The sequence below is a fragment of the Salmo trutta genome, chromosome 22 (assembly GCF_901001165.1).
Source record: "Salmo trutta chromosome 22, fSalTru1.1, whole genome shotgun sequence".
Taxonomy (NCBI): domain Eukaryota; kingdom Metazoa; phylum Chordata; class Actinopteri; order Salmoniformes; family Salmonidae; genus Salmo; species Salmo trutta.
Genome location: NC_042978.1, coordinates 42,264,297 through 42,272,329, shown reverse-complemented (window position 1 = coordinate 42,272,329; position 8,033 = coordinate 42,264,297). Strand labels below are relative to the sequence as shown.

Below are 8,033 nucleotides of genomic sequence, written 5' to 3'. Positions count from 1 at the left end.
GACCAGGGAGGTTTTCCAATTCCTCATAAAGAAGGGCACCTACTGGTAGATGTGTAAAAAAAAAAAAAAAAATTAAAGCAGACATTGAGAAATCCTTTGAGCATGGTGAAAGAAAAACCCTGGAATGAGTAGATGGGTTCAAACTTTTGACTGGTACTATATATTCACAAAAATATATATATTGGGGATTGGAAATGATGCAGATAATTACATTGATGGAATCCACAATCTACAGTATCTGCAATATTAAAGCTGATCTACCCACTAAAATATACAGCATATACAGTCCAAAGTTTGGACACACCTACTCATTTCAGGGTTTTTCTTTATTTTTACTATTTTCTACATTGTAGAATAATAGTGAAGACATCAAAACTATGAAATAACACATATGGAATCATGTAGTAACCAAAAAAGTGTTAATCAAAATATATTGTATATTTGAGTTTCTTCTAAGTAGTCACCCTTTGCCTTGATGACAGCTTTGCACACTCTTGGCATTCTCTCAACCAGCGTCATGAGGTAGTCACCTGGAATGCATTTCAATTAACAGATGTGCCTTGTTAAAAGATAATTTGTGGAATTTCTTTCCTTCTTAATGTGTTTGAGCCAATCAGTTGTGTTGTGACAAGATAGGGGTTGTATACAGAAGTTAGTCCTATTTGGTAAAAGACCAAGTAAATATTATGTCAAGAACAGCTCAAATAAGCAAAGAGAAACGACAGTCCATCATTACTTTAAGACATGAATGTCAGTCAATCTAGAAAATGTTGACAACTTTGAAAGTTTCTTCAAGTGCAGTCGCAAAAACCATCAAGCTCTATGATGAAACTGGCTCTCATGAGGACCGCCCCAGGAAAGGAAGACCCAGAGTTACCTCTGCTGCAGAGGATACGTTCATTAGAGTTACCAGCCTCAGAAATTGCAGCCCAAATAAATGCTTCACAGAGTTCAAGTAACAGACACATCTCAACATCAACTGTTCAGAGGATACTGGGTGAATCAGGCCTTCATGGTCGAATTGCTGCAGAAACCACTACTAAAGGACACCAATCAGAAGAAGAGACGTGCTTGGGCCAAGAAACATAAGCAATGGACATTAGACCGGTGGAAATCTGTCCTGAGTCCAAATTTGAGATTTTTGGTTCCAACCGCTGTGTCTTTCTGAGACGCAGAGTAGGCGAACGGATGATCTCCGCATGTGTGGTTCCCACCGTGAAGCATGGAGGAGGAGGTGTGATGGTGTGGTGGTGCTTTGCTGGTGACACTTAACCAGTATAGCTACCACAGCATTCTACAGCGATACGCTATCCCATCTGGTTTGCACTTAGTAGGACTATCATTTGTTTTTCAACATGACAATGACCCAACACACCTCCAGGCTATGTAAGAGCTATTTGACCAAGAAGGAGAGTGATGGAGTGCTGCATCAGATGACCTGGCCTCCACAATCACCCGACCTCAACCCAATTGAAATGGTTTGGGATGAGTTGGACCGCACAGTGAAGGAAAAGCAGCCAACAAGTGATCAGCATATGTGGGAACTCCTTCAAGACTGTTGGAAAAGCATTTCAGGTGAAGCTGGTTAAGAAAACGCCAAGAGTGTGTAAAGCTGTCATCAAGGCAAAAGGTGGCTACTTTGAAGAATCTAAAATATATTTAAATTTGTTTTACACTTTTTTGGTTACTACAAGATTCCATATGTGTTATTTCATAGTTTTGATGTCTTCACTATTATTCTACAATGTAGAAAATAGTAAAAATAAAGAAAAACCCTTGAACGAGTAGGTGTGTGGTACTGTGTTTCATTTTCAATAAATTTGCAAACGTTTCAAAAACATTTTTCACTTTGTTATTATGGGGTATTGTGTGTAGATGGGGGAGTAAAACAAATCAATTGAATCCATTTTGAATTCAGGCTGTAAAACAACAAAATGTGGAATAAATCAAGGGGTATGCATACTTTCTGAAGGCCATGTATCCTTCACCACCGCAAGTCGGTTCAACTTTGTTTACATCATTGCACGATCCTGGCTGTCCTTTCAGCATCACGAAGGGCGTTCCAATCACTTAAAACAACCCTCATCAAGACCTGTTGCCTAATAGTTCTACTCATCACTTACTATCATTATTACAAATAGTTCTCACAATGGTGCCCGTTTAGTAAAGGAGATCAAAGCTGAAGCAAGATAATCAAGCAACATAATGATTATTTAGAATATTACAGAACCGAATATAATATAATACCATAGTAGGCCTATAACGTTACTGTTACCCTAAAAACACCTTTCTAATGATACAGTATATTACAAATGATATATGCTTTGATTGAAAGTCTAATAGTGTTAACCCCATCTGCTCTAATTCACTCACCAGACAGTCATTCAATAAGATCTGAATACGTATTCCCATGAAACTGATGGAGATCAAATGATTGGTATGTAGATACAGTTTGGACGTTTCACCAGTAAAACGTGAAGAATTGTGCTCAACTCAACATTTGTGTTCCTAATGTTTAGTAAACTCAGTGTATTCTATAGTGATATTGGATTATATTATATAGAATGATTGTTAGAGCCGATTCGGACATATTTGTATAAAAGACTGAACATACCGAGCTCCATGTACATTTGTGTAAATATATTAAATATGAATGTATATGATGAAATATTAGGTACGTACCTTTATGATTTATTTTTACCTGATTGAGATATATTCATTTGTTGTTAGTGTAACTTCGTTTTTGGCCCCCCCTCTTGCCCATTCATTGTACTGTGGTAAGTGTGTTTGGATAAAGGCAGGAAGTTGGGCCTTCGGTGGAAGGGAGTCCTTGCTAGATGCGGAAGCGGTATAGTTTTTTGACCAGACAGACAGACAGACAGACAGACAGACAGACAGACAGGTCATATTATGTATTTCCCATATCAAGTAATCTATGCTTTAAGTTGATTGGATAAGCATTTTTTTTGTAAGATATAAGAAGAATAAACATTTTTGTTGCACCATATCCCTGGATCTCATTGAATGTTTGGCTGTTTGGAAACCTTGAGTGTGGACTGTATGCGTACCAAACAGCCTCGTTTCAGGCTTGGGCAGTGGCTATGGTAAAGAGGAAAGGAAGCCACTACAGATATATTCAACAGGCTACATCTGTCAGTACAAACTTTGGTTGAGGAAATTATGACGTCATTTAAATTTTTATTTTAGACTGCCTCACCTAAAACTCTGTCTGTCTGTCTGTCTGTCTGTCTGTCTGTCTGTCTGTCTGTCTGTCTGTCTGTCTGTCTGTCTGTCTGTCTGTCTGTCTGTCTGTCTGTCTGTGACCGACTGACCGACCGACCGACCGACCGACCGACCAGGGCCAAGAGCTGATTTACTCTGCTATGCCCATCAATGGGGCTCTGGCAAAGACTTCCAGCCTTACCTCTTGCCTGCTCACCAACGGACGTCGATAGGGAGAACAGAATTAGGTAGGTTTAGTCTGACCTGTTCAAACTTCAACACAGTATGTGTTTGTGTGTCATATCACCTATCCTGAACTGCCATTGGTAATACAACAGTGACTGTGTGTGTGTTCACAGATGCATGAGATATCATATACCTGGCACTCAACACATCCACTCAACACATCCACTCAACACATCCACAAGGAGGTGATTAATAATAATACAGTACAGCACAAATGTCCAGTAATAGAAACACCCTTTTCATTCCATGTGTCACTGATGAACTCTGCCTCAACTCTGCCTATTTCTACAGATGGACTGGAGATGCTTTTGCCAGATGGCAGCCTTAGTCATTTGATGGGGAGACCATCATTGAGTAGGTTTTATCTGAGCTGTTCAATCTTCAACATAGTACCTGTTTGTGTGTCAGATATTACCCATCCTAACTGCCATTGGTAATAGAACAGTGACTATGTGTGTATGTGTTCACAGAAACATGTCTGGAGCCAGAACATGGAGACTTGTGATGACATCCAGACTGACAGACGGGCTTGATACTGTCTCTGAATGGAGAGAGAAAAAAATACTACACACAACTTTTACTTGGATTGTCTTTTTGATTATTCGATTGAATAGTATGAGTCAATGTGGGGAGGGAGTAACCCTGTGTAATCTGCACCAGGATCAGAGAACTCCTGTTATATACGGGACGCCACACAGGAAGACATGACCACTCTGACATGTTACCAAGGTAGCCCCATTACCACCAGACAACATGTCAATAGGAACAGTATCTGTTGGGAATGACAATGGAAGATGAACGGTGCACATTGTTATATTAGCAGAACACTGATTCTAATGGTTTTATGTAAAGGGTTGTTTATTCTATCATGGACCTGTTACTACATTTGAAAGTTATCAAAACACTTAGTTTAGAATATCTACATAAATTCAACAATTGCATTCTTAGCATAATACTCTATAGGTTACTGACCAATTTAAAGGTCAGTAGGTCAAAGACCCTGGTCTCAATGGGTTTTCCCTGTAAGAATGAATAAATACATCTGCCAGTAGCTATATCACTCAACCTACAGGAGGTTTGTTTGTTGTGATTGAGCGAGGGGAAACAGCTGCGGACAAGGTTCTGACAGATGGGTGTGTCTTGGTGGTGGCAAGGACACACCCAAGAAACACCCACATCAAACCACACCCCTAATCCCACTCACGTTTGGCTTCTGTCACGGCCGCCAGCATTTCTTGAGGAGCCAGCCGAACAATGAGGCCTAATCAGCGGGTGCAGTTCCCCTCTAGAGACAGCTAGAAGCAGGGCTGCAGTGCATTTTACCCAAGCTAATGGCTAATCTGCGTAGCGCTGCCCGCAGGCCTCTGCTGAGGAGTCTGCTACAGTCGTAAAGTGGACAGTTAGTTCCATTAGTCTCTCTGTGAGGTGTACAGCGAGCCTCACCACACTGCCAGGGCTGGAGATGCACGACAGCCAGGGTTCAGGGATCAGAACGCCAGATTTAAACGCCTACGCTGCCCAGGATAATTGGATCCCTCTCTCCTTCCATTCCTCACATTCATCTGTCCTTCCACATGAACCTGTCACAGTGGAGGTGGTGGAGAAAGGCGAGGAATCTCTTCTCACCTCTTCCTGACGGTCGCCTGGGGATGCCAGCATAGCGTCCATATACGGTATTGAGGTGCACTCTGACAGTGAACTATACCCCCCCCACACACACACACACGGGGAGAGCTAGTGCTGACTGCTGACAGGCAGGCGGTGCGGGTGATGAATTGCCAGCTTCACCTCTCTGTAACACGGCTCTACATAACCGGGCCAATGTATTCCAATCTACATGGCAATAGGCCACTACGCTCACATTAGAGCTGCGGACAGAAAACAGCACCGCCTTCCTGACAACCTACCAGAGAGGAGGGGGGAGGGGCTCTTAAAGTTTTCCTTTTTCCTCCACCCCTCAGTCCCTGTTAACTAAAGGATGGTTTTCCTCCACCCCTCAGTCTGTTAACTAAAGGATGGTTTTCCTCCACCCCTCAGTCTGTTAACTAAAGGATGGTTTTCCTCCACCCCTCAGTCTCTGTTAACTAAAGGATGGTTTTCCTCCACCCCTCAGTCTGTTAACTAAAGGATGGTTTTCCTCCACCCCTCAGTCTGTTAACTAAAGGATGGTTTTCCTCCACCCCTCAGTCTCTGTTAACTAAAGGATGGTTTTCCTCCACCCCTCAGTCTGTTAACTAAAGGATGGTTTTCCTCCACCCTTCAGTCTCTGTTAACTAACGGTTGGTTTTCCTCCACCCCTCAGTCTGTTAACTAAAGGATGGTTTTCCTCCACCCCTCAGTCCCTGTTAACTAAAGGATGGTTTTCCTCCACCCCTCAGTCTGTTAACTAAAGGATGGTTTTTCTCCACCCCTCAGTCCCTGTTAACTAAAGGACGGTTTTCCTCCACCCCTCAGTCTGTTAACTAAAGGATGGTTTTCCTCCACCCCTCAGTCTCTGTTAACAAAAGGATGGTTTTCCTCCACCCCTCAGTCCCTGTTAACTAACGGATGGTTTTCCTCCACCCCTCAGTCCCTGTTAACTAAAGGATGGTTTTCCTCCACCCCTCAGTCTCTGTTAACTAAAGGATGGTTTTCCTCCACCCCTCAGTCTCTGTTAACTAAAGGATGGTTTTCCTCCACCCCTCAGTCTCTGTTAACTAAAGGATGGTTTTCCTCCACCCCTCAGTCTCTGTTAACTAAAGGATGGTTTTCCTCCACCCCTCAGTCTCTGTTAACTAAAGGATGGTTTTCTCTAAGAAGAGGAAAGAAAAGTTGTCCAATGTGTGTTTTTTCTGTTTGTTGCCATAGAGCTTTATTTGTATATTATCAGCCAAACTTTGATTTTGTTCTAGACTTCTCACCTGACTACAAAAAAATAGACTAAAGCAAGCTGTTGATTGGCTGAAGCCTGGCAGAGAAGGATGGCTGTTGATTGGCTGAGGCCTGGCAGAGAGAGAGAGATGGCATCCCTTTACTCTGTTGTCTCTAATTGTTCCCCAGGATGTAGGAGCCAAGTACTTAATGAAGCCAGATCAACCTGATGTATGGCTACTTTATACACACACACACACACACACACACACACACACACACACACACACACACTTAGGTTGGGGTAAAGTGACTATGCATAGATAATAAACAGAGAGTAGCAGCAGTGTAAAAACAAAAAGGTGGGGTGTCAATGCAAATAGTCTGGTGGCCATTTGATTCATTGTTCAGCAGTCTTATGGCTTGGGGGTAGAAGCTGTTAAGGAGCCTTTTGGACCTAGACTTGGTGCTCGGCTACCGCTTGCCCTCTGCGGTAGCAGAGAGAACACACTATGACTTGGGTGGCTGGAGTCTTTGACAATTTTTTGGGCATTCCTCTGACACCGCCTGGTATAGAGGTCCTGGATGGCAGGAAGCTTTGCCCCAGTGATGTACTGGGCCGTACGCACTACTCTCTGTAGTGCCTTACAGTCAGATGCCGAGCAGTTGCCATACCAGGCGCTGATGCTACCAGTCAGGATGCTCTCGATGGTACAGCTGTAGATCTTTTTGAGGATCTGGTGACCCATGCCAAATCTTTTCAGTCTCCTGAGGGGGAATAGACGTTGTCTTGCCCTCTTCACGACTGTCTTGGTGTGTTTGGAGTATGATAGTTTGTAACCCCTCTATATACTTCAATTGGTACATTTTTAAGCTAGGATTCCGGTACACAGGTGGGAGGCGGGGCGCTCCAGTACAGTAGGTGGTGGTAATGCACCATAACGTTGGATGCCAACCACCCCTAAACCCCACAGAAGAAGAGGCAAGGGCGACAACGGCAGTAGCTAGCCAGCTAGGACAACGGTAGACAGTGTCCTTCGCCCCCGCCTGTCAGGTACTGTTTTCCCACAGTTCTGTTAACGACGGCGAGGGAAGGTGTTCGTCTGGTCATTAGCGAAGGACACTGGGTGCTAGCTAGCTAGCTAGCTAACAAGGACTCCGGTACACAGCAGGTGTTATAGGTAGCTAACAATAGCTAGGACACCGGTAGACTGTGTCCTTCACACCCGCCGGTCAGGCATTGTTTTCCCGCAGTTCTGTTAACAACGGCGAGGGAAGGTGTTCGGCAGGCGTGAGGGAGCAAAGGACACTGTGCTAGCTAGCTAGCAGGCAGGGTAGACACCAGTAGCTAGCTAGCTAGGACACCTTCGCCCCCAAAAAACTCAGATAATACTTTCATTTCCCTTCTGACCCACATTTTAAAAGCATCAGGGGAAATCCAGAATATCAAAAGTGTCACACAAGCATGAAGATGGCGTGCTCAAGGGGGGGTATTCATGCAGGAACCAATGGAATGCTCAAGGGGGAGGGGGGTGTTCATGGTGGAACCAATAGGATGCTCGAAGGGGACTGGTGGCGTGTGGTGGAGGGGTAACTGCGGTTTGAGTTGACAAATAGGTGACCGGCTGCTCTTGTGTGTCACAAACCACTCCCTTCCTTATTATTATTACCTGTTAGAAGTTAAAAACTGCGATGGAACGTGGATCGATGGAACG

The 8,033-nt window shown here is 43.7% G+C and overlaps 1 long non-coding RNA gene across 1 annotated transcript; it reads left to right on the top strand.

Annotated features, from left to right (window-relative positions):
* The first annotated feature begins 3,562 nt into the window (after positions 1-3,562).
* On the top strand, positions 3,563-4,533 carry LOC115159021 (uncharacterized). The gene is made up of 3 exons (XR_003868817.1): positions 3,563-3,653; positions 3,760-3,822; positions 3,939-4,533. It is a non-coding gene; the product is annotated as an uncharacterized LOC115159021 (long non-coding RNA).
* Positions 4,534-8,033: the final 3,500 nt, after the last annotated feature.